Below are 15,755 nucleotides of genomic sequence, written 5' to 3' on the forward strand. Positions count from 1 at the left end.
TCACATATCCTGCAGAGGCAATAATACGAAAGATGATAAGGTAGGGTCAATACGCGAATACGTAAAGACGTCATGCGGCTCTATCGTATGGCCAAAATGATATCCTGAGGCAAAGATAAGCCATATCACCAGGAGAGGATGATTAAGACCTCTACTTAGGGAGGCTCAACAAAACCTCACTATCAAACACCAAGAGACCTAAATAAATGCCCATGTCATAAATATCTTTGTTTTCTAAAAAGGACTGTATTTGCCTAAAAAATATATTTACCTATTCGCTCACGTACGAAAGATGATAAGGTAGGGTCAACGGGTCAATACGCGAATACGTAAAGACGTCCTGCGACTCTATCGCATGGCCAAAATGATATCCTGAGGCAAAGATAAGCCATATCACTAGGAGAGCCTAATTAAGACCTCTACTTAGGGAGGCTCAATAAGACCTCACTATCAAACACCAAGAGACCTAAAAAAATGCCCATGTCATAAATATCTTTGTTTTCTAAAAAGGACTGTATTCGCCTAAAAATTATATTTACCTATTCGCTCACATATTACAACATATTCGCATAAATTTTATCTTATACCAGCATGAATAAAGTTTATTATCTAACATAACATCATGCAAAAAGATAGTATTATTTCATGAAGTCTAGGTCATTATCTAACATACAAATAATAAAGGTAAGTATGGGAATTACACAAAAAGGTATTATTATTCGCATGATTAGAAAATAGCCTTTAGAAACAAATTTGTCTTTCCTTAAATGTGCAGCAAAAAACACAAAAGAAGCGAGATCCAATCAAGTTCAAGCATATAGAAATGGAATGGAGTTAAGGGTCATTCAGAGGAATTTCATCATGTGAATGAATGGCTTCAATCTCCGCAACAGGAAGAGAACTTGGAATAGAAGCCTTCGCAGAAGGTTCATCATGGGGAATAGCTTGAGTTTCAGCATGAGGAATAGCTTCAGCATTTGGTACGTCAAGAAGATCACAGCCAGCACCATTTCCCTCAGGTTGATCTTCACGGAGAGGGATTTCCTCATCATAGCTGACATAATCATAGTCACTATCAGGCTGTGGAATAGCTTTATTATCAGAAATGTCGAGAGGTTCAACTTCCTCTAGAGGCAGCGAATTGGCGATACATATCCCATCAGCATAAGCCTTATCCTAAAGATGAGACTCACGTGCGACGTCCTTCTGAGCATTCTTGACATAAACCCTCATCAGCTGATCAAGATATATTTGTCTCCTCTCTGCCCTATCGCGAGAAGACGAAAGCATAAAAGCAAGATCCCTAACATCCTCGCAAGATTTATCCAAATCAGACCTTAGGTTTTGGACAAGGAGTTGGTTGGCCTTATCAGAAACTACGGAAATAAAAAATACTAGAATTAGCTTAGAAACCACAAATCAATACGAAAGAAGCAACATTCGAAATAAGATAAAAATACAATTAAAGGTAGTCATCTTGGTGTGACTACCTTCCATCTGAGAAATATAATACTGAAAAAGTGCCAAACTACTACTTCTCATAACCTCCAAGTGCTTATCAAAGTCATCACCTATCAATCCTTCAAGACGCGAGCGAATCTTATTCTCATCCTTAACAAGAGAGGCATGTTTCTTGTTCAAGATATCATGCGAGCTTTCCAACCGAGTGTGCTCTTCGCGAAGCTTCTTCATTTCGACAGTCATTTTTACCTTGTTATTTATAATCTTTTCACTCTCTAAGGACACTCTCCTTATATCTCTGTCATATTGATTCCTCAGAGTACGAAGAGATTCCTCTTGCTCAGTACAGTTTCGTCGAAGGGCGAGGTGTTGCTGAGTATAACTCGTCTTCTCGTTCAAAAGGGATTGATTCTCTCCCATGAGGGTGCGATTTTTCTCTGATAGAGTTTGATTACTTAAGTCAGTGTCATATAAAATCCCAGAAATATGGGATATTTGGGAGTTCAGGGAATCAAACTGAGTACTAAGGCCATGATTTTAATTCTTCAAATTATCAATTTGATCAACTAAGTATGAACCATCACTGAGCAGTAGATTCAACTGATGCCGCAGCTCTTTATTCTCTGCATTAGCATCCTCAGCAGAATGTTGGAACTCATGTCTCTCCATAACTCGCTTTTGGCACAAATCTATATGTTCGCACGAACAGAGGCATAGAAGGGAGAAGGTACCAGCGAATAAATAGAAAGAACAAGGTGTAATGGAATCACAAAATGAGTAAAAGGAAGTAGGATATACCTCTCAGTTCTTGATTCTTGTTGCGAAGTTTCTCGGCTGTAACCTCCCCAGCATGAACATCAGCTCTCAACTGGGCATTCTGACGGGTAAGTTCACGAATTGTAAAGCTAGACTCTGCAAAACCTTCGGCTTGAATAAAGCAGCGACGGGATTCCAAGCAATCCAAGGCAACATTCATGGATGAGTCCATTTGATCGAAAATCTCTCTCTTATCTGATTTATCCAAAGAAGAATTGCCTAACAGTTTGATAAGAGACTCGCACAAACGAAGTTAAGAAGGGTCATTGGAGGATGAGCGTGCGAGTTGAACAATGTCAAGAAGAGGCCCATCCCCTGAACCAGCAACATCAAAGGCATCAACCTCAGGAGTGGCAAATTTCGCTTGAGAAAGAGAAGTTGTGCGAAGAGGAGAAGTAGTCAGAACATTGCTCATGGAAGAAATAGCAGCAGCAGCATCCAAAAGAGAGGAGACGGAGTGATCCACAGATACGGGAATAACCGAAGCAGTAATAATAGAAGAGTCTAGCATAGATGCAACAACTTCTTCAGTAGTAGAATTTATGGCATGAGTCACCGAAGCTAGTTCCAGAGAGGTAGAAGTTGTTGGTGGAAACGAAAAGAGAGGTGGCGAAGTTGAAAGAGTAAGATCCTTACAGGGATTTTCAGTAGGAGAATGAGATGATGAATCGGCGATGATGTTCGCTGGAGGGGAGATGAGAGACGATGAAGATGTGGTAGTAGTCACCTGATGGGAAGCGGCCATACTTGCCCGAACAACAAAGACAGTCTCACCAGAGGGCACTTGTTGAGCAGAACTGGATTTCTTTTTGAAACTCGGGACGGCCATGCGAGTATCAAGAGCAGGAGGTTCCTTACTCCTTTTGGGCATCTTCTCTTTCTCTTTCGCATCAGCCTGCGAATAACAATGTAGATAAGAAACAGAGGCAACAATGTTGTTTAAAAGGAATAAGGTGTTTCTTACTACCTTGTCATGCGAAGGCTTCCTCTTGAGAGATTTGTTATTTTCACGTCTTGAAGAGGAGTTAGGGTTTGGAACGGTGAAACGAGTTCCAGTGGAAGCGGTTTTGCTGCAACAATACCAGTATGGGAATTATGAATAACCATAACAGAAATAACAATGGATGGAAAACAACAACAGATCAATAATGGCGGCTCACAGTTACAAACGACAACAAAAACAAGACATATCCAACAAAAAGCGTAATAAAAGAGATAAAACGAACCTTTGAGGAGAATCCATTGAGTTCAAATGCTAACGGAAGAAAAGAAAGAAACTGAGGATTTGAAGGGGAAGGTTCTGTGAAGGAGGAAAACTAAAAAGAAAGTCTTTCTCTCTGAAAAGGGGTTAAATAAGGAAGAAGACAACCGGCTGTACCAAGTAAAAGGGGATGACGTGCCAGTGAAAACTGCAGAAATGAGGACGTGTAAACGGTTACACGGAAAATCGGGAAACTTGTCGGTTAAGAGAGAAGATGAAAAGTTGATGAAATGCGAAAAATCGCATAAAGGGTGCGAATAAGATAACAAAAATAGTTCTCTCATTGCTCTTTCCAAAATAAAGATCAATAAGAGAAGAGGCAAAATGTAGGGGTTAAATACCGCACACGTGAATAATCGTGCGAGACAACTGAGTTACTAAGGAGCGAATGAAGTTCGCACATAGCATATCTTAAATGACGGAATCAATGACGTGATAAAGTCACGACTAAAGTGTGAGAGATGTAAGAAGTTGAGGAGCACGTGCGAGAAGACCAGATACATGGGTGCGAGGACATCACATGCTAAATCCGAAAATAGGGGCCTTGTTAGCTGTCCTCCACTATGTAAAATCCCTATATATAGGACCAACCACCCTTGTGGTAAGGAGAAATCTTTTTGAGAGTGGAGATAGAACTTTAGGAGAGAGAAAGTTATTTATTTCCCAAGTTAGGATTATGTCTATCATCTTTGTATTGATTTCTATACTTAATAAAATTATTTCTTAGTGTTCTTCGTAATGTCTTCATAATTTGATATATAGATTGTTTAAGGGGTGTAGTAGTAGGATTTTCTACTACTAGAAACTACTACAAACGTTACGAAATTCGAAATTGTTAAAAACTGAAACTGAAAGAACAGAAAACATGAGAATACTACTATCCCTATAACTTTGATTTAGCTGACTGCACTACAAAAATGTTATTAGGGACACATAAAGAATACTACATTAACACCTAGTTAATCAAAACCAATCTCTTAATTACTTTCCTAACAAGTAAGCTTATTTTTCTACCGAAAGAACAGTAGTGTCCTCCTGCATCTCCGTGCCTTGTTGCATGTCGTTGGTTTTCAACTCCATTGTGTCAGCTCTATAGACATAAAACTTGGCAACGATCAGAAAAGCAATTAGATTGAGCACGTTTAATCCTGCAAGAAACCAGTATTAGTTGTCAATGCGCGATAAGTTTAAGTTGTTAACTATCCACCCTTCGTTTTCGCTTTTCTTGGTCAGCTGTGACATTGTGGACAAAATGAAGCTGCTAAGGAAATGCCCGATTCCCATACTGGTTGAATAATACGAACTTCCGAGGCTTTTCATTCCCTCTGGTGCTTGGTCATAAAAGAACTCGAGCTGTGAAACTAGCACAGCAATACCCATTAAGACAGCTTGCGGGACAAGTATAAATATGGTCAGAGGGATGCTCTCATCTTTAGATATAACTCCGTGCTCCCTTGCCACACTCAACCGCTTTCGGTCACTTAGAGCAGCAGCCGACATGACAAGGATGTGGAAACAATAACCAGTTCCCATTCTCTGCAACAATGATAACCCTCTAGGATTCTTGGTGTATCGTTTAATGAAGGGCACAATGCAACGATCATATACCACAAGGCTAATCAGCATTGCAATTGTCACGATCGCTGTTATACATGCTGGAGCCTAGTTAGCAATTCGGGATTCGTCAAACGTACGGAACGGCAAACGTACGAGTATTATACGGTTTTGTAAAATCCAGATTCGGTCCAAAATTCGGTCAACGGGACGTGATTCGTCAGTAATTCGGAACGGCATACGTACGTGTATAATTCGATTTATAAATGTGAATTCGGCTCTGAAAATTCGGTATTTATATATAACAAATAATTTGTATTTATAAGGTCATAGACCAATTTTTATGCATATGTGTGAGTTATTTAAAGAAAAAATAAACTTAATATGATGATATTAATAATATATACAACATTAGTTATCTAAGAGGACGTCGTATAGTGGTTTAGATGCTTGGTTAGTGAGTTTGAGATCTCTCTCACCTTCAACTTCAAATCTCTTCAGTCATTTTTGTTTCATAAAAATTACAACACGTCTAATATTCGGTCGTGTATGCTCGGGAGGCAGTAAAGCCCAAAAAGTGGAGTCTTTGAAAAGTAAAAGCTAAAGAATTTATGGCGAATTAAGCGGACGTACCATTCGGGATACGTAAAATTCGTGAACGATTCGCGAATAATCCGGGAATGCCACATAATACGCGACTTGGGTTCGGAGTTGCAAACGTACGCGAATAAGACGTTAAAATTCGTGATACGGAAAAATTCGCGAATGATTCGCGAATCATTCGCGAACTTACTAACTAGGTGCTGGAGGCAGATTGAAATGGGGACCCATTCTCTGATCGAGAGTCGTGCCTTGTTTGACAAAAAGGGTGTGGTTGGACCATATAAATAGAACGGTGTTTTGGGGCCATGGTTATTTTGGGATCATGATTTTATTTTGGGTAAAGATATTAGAAGTAAATCTAGATCACCTCTTATCTAGATATTTATATTAATACCTAAATTACCCTCTTGATTAATTTTTTGGTAATGATTAGTTAGTGTTAATAATAGTTAGTGTAGTGATTACTAAAATGATTAAGTTAAAGATAATTAACGAGATTAAAAAATCAGATGGCTTTTTTTTTAAAAGAAGCAGAATTATTGAGAGAGTAAAGTTGGAGAAGATGAAGAAGGAAAACATGAAAAACAAAGGATATTACCAACCACAACCGGAGGAAGAGTATTTGGGTACCCAGGTATGTTTCAAACTTAGATAATGTTGGTTGAATTGCTCCAAATTTTCGAAAACCTGTAAATTTTTAGGGTAGATTTGGGCTTGTTCGGTTACCTTATGTGAAGAACAGGTTACCGAACTCATCTGAAAGTGTAGTTCGGTTAACTTTTCCATATACGCAGGTTACCGAACTCGTTCTTTAATGGAGGTTTTTAGTTTTTCGGTTACCTTTTCCATACACACATGTTACCGAACTTTGTTTATAGGACTTACAGAGTAATGTTCGGTTGGTTCGCAAACTTTAACCCAACAACATATCTAACCGAACTCCACGTGTATGCAATTAGTGAAGAGTTTGGCTTGTCAAGAATTTTTGCAAACAAACCAAACATAGTGGAACAAGTTCGGTTAAATTGAAATTCAACATAGTAGGCAAAATAACACAGTTCGGTTACATTGGAAAAAAAAAATCTTTTTGGAATATGAGTAGAGTTCGGTTACTAGATAGTTCTAGAAATTTTTGCGAACCAACCAAACAAGGTAGGTAAAGTTCGGTTATATCATAACTCAACATAGTAGGAAAAATAACACAGTTCGGTTACATTTTTTTTTTTTTTGTATTATGGGTAGAGTTCGGTTACTAACTAGTTTTAGAATTTTTAGCGAACCAACCGAACTCCGAGTTCGGTTATGAAAAATTAAATTCGTGATAACCGAAGTGTTCTTCGTTTTTTGTGGTTTCAGAATGTTCGGTTACAAAAGTAGTTTTTTTTTAAACTATTCCTAACCGAACATGCCACTTTAACATCCATTTAAACCATATTTTGATGATTACTACTCAATTTTTCTATCCAAAAACGAATTAAAAAGGGTTTTTCAATCGAACGAGGAACGTCAAGGAAAGAGAGAAGAAGAAGAGAATAAACTTTTTTTCAAAACTAAAAATTTTCGATTGCTCTTTTGATTTTGATTTTGATTTTGGTTAATAAATTCATTTAGATTAGATGTATATTATTAGATTAATATACTTATTAAGTTAGTTTTAATTAAAATTAAAGTAAAGGGTAAATGGGTATTTACCTAACTTTGGGGCACCCCTTATAAGTATAGGGAGGTTAGCCTAATAAGACCATGATCCCCCAAAAAAAAATCATGGTCCCTAAAAAATCGTTCTATAAATATAAAATGGGATTAACAGGATCTTCGGCCCATTAGCCTTAAACAAAAATATTGGGGTCATGGGTTGAAGCCTAAGCCCATAAAAGGTTAAGAACCAAGTCGGTTAGCCTTTATTAAAGGTGATTACATTCATTGTATCTTGAAATGGGACGAATCTGTTCAATCGAAGAAGTTAGAATTAATCTAGATATATATTTGGTCCAAGTACATTATTGACCTGGTCACCCTGAAAGGAGGGAATGGATAAAGGTTAATTATTGGGTCAAATACATCTCTAAATGTCTAGATACATAATACTGATGATGAACCTGGACGAAATTTGGTCCAGATACGTCATCAAAATGAATGCAACAGGTAATTGACTGGATGCATACCCTCTATTACCTATAAATAGAGGAGGGATTTCAACAGTAAAAGTACACATTTCTAATCCTTCTCTCTCCATAAAAACCTGCTTAGAGCTCTTACTCATTGAGGCATCGGAGTGTCTTTGTAGGTACCCCCTCCTTTTCTTCATTTCATCAAGAGTATTAGAAAGCCAAGAACATTGAAGAGCTGAGTAGAAATTTTTCCATCATCAAGAACGTATCACGAGAAAAAGTTGTGGATCATCTCAATGGTCTACAAGTCAACCATCAGGTATTAATCTTACGCCATCCAACGTTCAAGATTATATCATTTATGCACAAATCTCGAGGAGTGTTGTAGGAACATTTTTGCTACAACATCTTTTGGCGCCCACCGTGGGACAGAGAAGGATTCTTCAAAAAACAAACAGATCAAGATTCATGGCAACATCACAGGAAAATCGAATTGATGGGAATGTCACTACCGACACCAGAGTCCGAGGGAATCATAGCGAAGTCGATCACCCATTTCAGGAAGGAGTTGAAACGTCACCAGCAGCAACGACATCAAGGTTTCCTTCTGCAAGAACTTATCCCAGGGGATAAGTAGAGGAAATCGATGGGTACGTATCTCAACTCCACTTTTAAGTGATACTGCCAATCTTAATGTATCTCCAAGGGGTGGTAACCAACCCCAAACAAATATGCTAAACTCGCGTTTGAACTCCCTCGCCAATAGGGGCCTTTGTTTGGCCTGACGTATTGTGCAAGCGGATATGGCAGTGGAAACACCCGTAGATTTGACTCTGCGAGAAAGATTGCAAGAGTTAGAAAAAGAAAACAGACTACTGAAAGCGTCTCTGGAAAAAAGACCACAAACTGGTAGCACCCAACATTCAGAAAGTGTCACTCCGCACCGACATGCACGACCTTCACATGAGGGTTGGCGAGCACGACATGGGAGGAATGATCGCGACGGGATATATAGATCACCCGAAAGGCAAGCTTCTAAGGATCGTGGGCCGAATCACCGCTATGAAAGTAATCACTTCATCAAAGAAGCAGAGCGACAGTCTGGACCAAGCAACTGGCAGAACAACAGGCGTGAAAGGGAGAAGTACCTCAACGATCGAAGAAACGAGTACCTCGACGGGCGAAAAAGAAAGGAGTATTATGACGAAAACCGACGCTTGAAGAAAGCAAAATCTAGGAAGAACAAGGAGTTAATCAGAAATGAAATAATCCGTCGAGAAACTGAAGGAGATTCGTCACGAATTGAGGAACTCAATAAAAGAAAGCTAGGCGAAATGATCGAGCAAGTGTTGTCTCATAAAAAATCCAGGCAAGAAAGGCTACAGGTCTTAGCGATGAAAAGGTCGATGGACTCACCTTTCGTCGAAGAAATAAGGCGGTTCCGCTCACCAGCAAACTTTGTGCAGCCCCAGTTCAAGGAGTTATTCGACGGAAAGAGCGCTGATCCAGTGGAACATGTGCAACATTTCCAAGCTTCAATGAGTCTGTGGGGATATAGCGATGAGTTGTTGTGCAGAACCTTTCCTGTGACACTGACAGGTAAAGCTTTGACTTGGTTCTCACAATTGGAATCAAATTCAATTGCGAACTTTGGGATGTTGTCGGACGCATTTTTCGAGCAATATAAGATCAATCTGGGAAGCAAAAAAGGTAGCAGTCACTTATTTGGATTGCATCAAGAAACAAATGAAAGTATGGCAACTTTCAACCAACGGTTTCGCCAAGAAGTTGGAGAAGTCGGTGCGGTTGATGCTGGGCTCATCATTGAAGCATACAATAATGCCTTGCCTTATGACGAATTCGGGATATCCAATTCCTTAACTGTGCAATCGGTAAGAAACCTCAAAGAATTATATGCAAGGGTAGATAGCTATGCAAGGGTAGAAAAGGAAAAAAGAGCAAAGTTGTCACTGACGAAGGGGACAGCAGAAATTCCATCCAAAGTGAGACATCATCCGGATGACGACTCCAAGAAGAAAAATCGTGAGGGTTCGGAAGTCCTCACTGGATAAGAGACACAAATAAGTAATAAAAGTATTATTCTACACCAGCGTGCACGATCTTCACATGAGGGTTGGCGAGCGCGACGGGTACGAAGTGATCACGATATGACACTTGAATCATCAGAAAGGAAAGCTCCTGAAGCAAGTAATGTATCCAAGAAAAATGATCTCTACAAAAGGCATCACACCATCGTAGAATCTGAACGACAATAGGTATCTAGCCATTGGCTGAACAACAGGTGTCAGTGATAGAGATACCTTGACGACCAGAGTCGAGGGGAATACCTCGAAAAGCAGAAGTAGTATTACGAAAAAAAAAGGAAAGTTTCAACTTTAAATAAGAGAAAATTTCCATGGATGTTGTTTATGGTAATAGTCCTATTCCAACACAATCAGCGTATTCAATTCACACACATTCTCTTAGCCTAGCCTCGCAAATATCAGCAATCTCAAGTTGTATCTCACAATAAATCAGAAGAAAACATCTTCATTATGTCTCTACTCCAATTCCAGAGTTACTTGCTTGCACATTCTCCCTTGGTCCATCAGATGGATACAACTTAAAGCTTACACGAGTTTAAAACAAATGGAGTTACACGCCATTGCGAGTTTTACTCACGATAGTCGAACAGCTGGGGGCGTCTGGGAAGACCATGCCTGATAGATAAGCTAGCAAGAGGAAGCTATATTGAGTGAAGAGCAGCAAAATGGATCCCAAAACTTGGAACCTCGACAACTTGAAAATAGTTCACAATTAACTGTGGAATGCATATTTACGATGTTGGATCCATTCACGCCTCATAATGTAAACCTAAACGATTACTTAATTTGTTTGCAATATTCGTATTTCATAGTCCTACAACAAATGCATAATTCACATGCAAGTGCACAACTCATAAACAAATGCATGGTGCACGCGCTTCGATACTAGCCAGAGTCGTTTAAAAATAACACTCGCATAGCTAAGATCGGACATAAACTCCGGGCATACTGGACAGAGATGTCAGGTAATGACTCTCGCATAGCCAGGACCTATTCCAAATTGACTTTGACTAGAGGATATATTTTCCTTGCACGGTCTTAGTCAAAACTTGTGCAAATTTGCGAGCAAGCTAAACCGGTTTAGCGCAGACTCAAAAATAGCAAGGACCTCGTTCCATGGACAATGGAACCCCATCTCAGGGCAGTGAGAACCAAACCAACTTGGCTTTGATTAGAGGAAATATTTCAAAAAATATTCCTTGCACGGTCTTAGTCAATACTTGCGCAAATTTGCGAGCAAGTTAAACCTAAACCGGTTAGCGCATGCTCAGGAATAGCAAGGACATTGTTCCATGGGCAATGGAACCCCATTATCAGGTCAATGAGAGTTCATTGTACAAGGAAAATAAATATATATTTTATAATAACGTTTTGCTGGCCGATCTGGAGCTAGAGCTAAAAAAAAAAAAAAAAACTTTGATGGAGTAAAAAAAAATGCAAAAACTTCGTTGGAGCAGGAGCGAAAATGGGAAATATATATATATTCAAAAAAGAAGCTTTACTGGCGCGGGAGCGAAAGGAGATAAAAAAAAATCAAATCGATTATTATATCATGGAGAGGCTTTCTTGGAGCTGAAACGAGGAGAAAAAATATATATATTTGCATGAAGAGGCTTTGTTGGACATGGATGCAAAAATAAATAAATATATATATATATATATATATTGAAGCATCACTCGAAAAAGCATCAGAAGAACATCACTTATCAAGCTCTCAATGCATGAGCAGTTGTGATATTTTACAACCATCTAAAATGTGTAGATCATGATTTGGCATCACCATCATTATTGGAACATCAATCGGAGTATATTCATACAACATCATACGGATCTAAGCACAATGGTCTTTACTCCACGGAAGAAAAAAGCCAGTTTTTTTCGTACTGTAAAGTTATACAACAACTACAGTGCGAGCAGAAAGTATTCCGTTGTGTTGGCATCTACGGCTTCAAATCACAAGTGAAGAGTAAGTCTTGAACTTATCGCAAGCACAAGATCTCACCAAGTTTTGCGCCAGTGCAACCACGAACTCTTGTCTCAAAAACGAGATACAATTATCCAAGAGATGTGCCAACATTTATAGCAGCCAGTGCAATAGATGTCACAGCAAAAAAAATAATTTGTTGTGATGCAAGCAAGAAGACCTGTTACAGCAGCAAACACATAACTTGAAACTCGTGATATAATCATGAAGCATCGTTCATATTCAACTATGGAAAACTCTCGCCCGGCAACACCAAGAGCAACTTTGTTCGCAAGCAGACTAACATACCGTTTCAATACGTAGCTTAGGGGCCTCAGAGTACGACTATGGAGCAACTGGTCCAGGACACTTATCTTAATCCACCAACAAGTTGGGAATTAAGAGGGGCGATGTTTGGACCATATAAATATAAAATGGGATTAACAGGATCTTCGGTCCATTAGCCTTAAATAAAAATATTGGGTCATGGGTTGAAGCCTAAGCCCATAAAAGGTTAAGAACCAAGTTTGTTAGGATTAATCTATATATATTGGGTCCATTAGCCTTAAACAAAAATATTGGGTCCATTAGCCTTAAACAAAAATATTGGGTCCAAGTTTGTTAGGATTAATCTATATATAACCAAGTTTGTTAGGATCTTCGGTCCATTAGCCTTAAACAAAAATATTGGGTCATGGGTTGAATCCTAAGCCCATAAAAGGTTAAGAACCAAGTTTGTTAGGATTAATCTAAATATTGGGTCATGGGTTGAAGCCTAAGCCCATAAAAGGTGACTATATTCATTGTATCTTGAAAGGGAGATGAATCTGTTCAATCCAAAAAGTTAGAATTAATCTATATATATATTTGGTCCAAGTACATTATTGACCTGGTCACCCTGAAAGGAGGGAATGGATAAAGGTTAATTATTGGGCCATATACATTTCTAAATGTCTAGATACATAATTCTGATGATGAAACTGGAAGGCATTTGGTCCAGATACGTCATCAAAATGAATGCAGACAGGTAATTGACTGGATGCATACCCTCTATTACCTATAAATAGAGGAGGGATTTCAACAGTAAAGGTACACATTTCTAATCCTTCTCTCTCCATAAAAACCTGCTTAGAACTCTTACTCATTGAGGCATCGGAGTGTCTTTGCAGGTACCCCCTCCTTTTCTTCATTTCATCAAGAGTATTAGAAAGCCAAAAGCATTGAAGAGCTGAGTAGAAAATTTTCCATCATCAAGAACGTATCACGAGGAAAAGTTGTGGATCATCTCAACAGTCTACAAGTCATCCATCAGGTTTTAATCTTACGCCATCCAACGTTCAAGATTATATCATTTATGTACAAATCTCGAGGAGTGTTGTAGGAACATTTTTGCTACAACAGGGTGTTTATCTGCCCGTACATGACACTCTTTTTTTTTTTTGGTAAAGCGCGTACATGACACTCGGTATGAAAGTTGTGATCAGAACCGATAGTATTTTCATTAGTTGTTTGATTTCTTCCACCTGTATCACCGTGCAAAGTTTATGTTCCTTGTTGTTAGTCTTTATAGCAGCCTTATCAAATATCCTGCACATGAATGTTAGAAGGTCAGTGAACTTAAGCATTTTACTTATAGATGCAAGAGAAATAAAAAAACAGAAAAAACAAACTAACCTTATTGAATCGGTATGTTCCATTCTGAATTTTCCCTTGGTGTACTCATCTAAGCTTAGCTCATGAAGCTTTTTAGTCTTTAGGGTCACTGGGATATGGTATTTTTATTTTCTGTAGTGATAGTGAAAACTACTGCACTTGGGGAAGAAGAATGATGAAAGCACTTAGTGCGAAAGGAAAAACAGGATACATAGATGGAACTATTGTGAAACCTACAAACCCGACAGACATCTCTCACTGGACGCGTTGCAATGATCTCGTTGGAAGTTGGATTTCCAACTCGGTCGATCCAGGGATTCGATCCAGCACACAGAACTTTCCTTCCGCGCGTGAACAATGGCTGGAGATAAAGTCCCGGTTCTCACATCACAATGCATCCAAGCTTTATGCAATCAAGCAGTAGATTGCAACATTAAAGCAAGAGAATCTGAATGTGGAAATTTATTATACTCAACTCAAAACTCTTTGGGATCAGCTAGATACCTTCAGGCCGATCGAACCATGCATCTGCAGAGCAGGTAAAAATTATGTGGATCATCATAATCAAGATAGATCGATGGAATTTTTGCAGGGTTTACATGAAAGATTTTCCTCTCTGCGAAGCCAGATTCTTTTAATGGAACCTATGCCATCTCCTGCTAAGATCTACAACCATGTTAGGCAGGAGGAAGAGCAACAAGGTATCAATTCTTCCTCTTTTCCTACGATTGAATCAGCAACTTTATATGCTTCTCGTGGTGATTATCGAACCCAAAGGTTCACTGCACAACCTGGAGGAAACAACAACCATAGCTCGGGAAATAACAAACGACAACGCCCCTTTTGTGACCATTGCAACAAGCACGGTCATACCAGGGTCACCTGCTGGAAACTGAATGGATATCCAAATGACTTACCAAAGCCCAGAGACTCTGATTCTCATCCTCTCGCTGCTACCACCATACCAGCGTCTGTGCCTATGTCGGCCGTTGCTGCACCGACTATCTCCGCAGCACAGTATGCCCGGCTTCTCTCGTTATTGAATCCATCCAATGAAGGTATCGATATTAGCCCCTCTGCAAACTTTGCAGGTACTATTTTATCTTGTTCGAATCATGTTTGGATAGTAGATAGTGGTGCTACTCATCACATATGTTCATCTCTTTCTTTCTTTACTACTTATACTTTGGTTACCAAACCAATTAGTGTGCAACTGCCGGATGGATCTCTTACCTCCGTGACACATATTGGCAATATTGATTTGTCTCCGACTCTCAAACTATTGGAAGTTTTTTATATTCCTAGTTTCAAATTCAATTTAATCTCGGTTAGTCAATTGACTAGTTCAACGAATTGTTGTCTCAAATTCTCAAAAGATTATTGTATCTTTCAGGACCTGTCCATGAACACGGAGATTGGATGGAGTAAACGCATCGCTGGTCTTTATATTTCATGTTTCTTCCATTTGCTTTATCACTTTTTGCAAATAAGCCTGTTGATATATGGCATCGCCGTCTCGGCCATCCTAGTATGGATTGTTTTTGTTTTTTAGCTTCCAAATTTGCTTATATTATCTCTCGGTTTAATCATTCATGTGATGTATGCCCTATGGAAAAACAAACACGATTGAAGTTTAATAAAAGTCATTCTTTGTATTCACGACCTTTTCAATTAATTCATGCTGATATATGGGGTCCCTTTGCAACTGAATCATTCACTGGTGCGAAATATTTCCTTACCATTGTGGATGATTATACTAGGTGTACTTGGGTTTATCTCATGAAAACTAAATCCGAAACTTTAAAGTTTCTCAAAAAAAAAATTTTGCTTTTGTGATCACTCAGTTTGGTCATTCTATTACCAGCATCTCCTCTGATATCAATAAATTTCTCATTCCTCAATTACAGACTTTTCGTTCTGATAATGGGTCTGAGTTCAAATCCACTGAATTACAAAAGTGGTTCCATCAAAACGGTGTTTTACACCAAACCAGTTGTGTTTATACACCACAATTTAATGATGTTGTCGAAAGAAAACATCGACATCTTCTCAATGTTGCACGTTCATTATTGTTTCAATCCAACTTGCCTCTTCGTTTTTGGGGCGAGTGTATTCTCACCGCTGCGTACTTAATAAACTTAATGCCCACACCAGTTCTGGCTCACAAAACTCCGCATGAACTGTTGTTACATAAATCTCCGGACTATATGTCTTTGCGTGTCTTTGGT

The 15,755-nt window shown here is 38.9% G+C and overlaps 1 pseudogene; it reads right to left on the reverse strand.

Annotated features, from left to right (window-relative positions):
* Nucleotides 1-4,540: 4,540 nt before the first annotated feature.
* On the reverse strand, nt 4,541-14,086 carry LOC113296191 (annotated as a pseudogene).
* Between the last annotated feature and the right edge of the window lie 1,669 nt (nt 14,087-15,755).

This window comes from Papaver somniferum, chromosome 7 (genome assembly GCF_003573695.1).
Source record: "Papaver somniferum cultivar HN1 chromosome 7, ASM357369v1, whole genome shotgun sequence".
In the NCBI taxonomy this organism is placed as follows: Eukaryota; Viridiplantae; Streptophyta; class Magnoliopsida; order Ranunculales; family Papaveraceae; genus Papaver; species Papaver somniferum.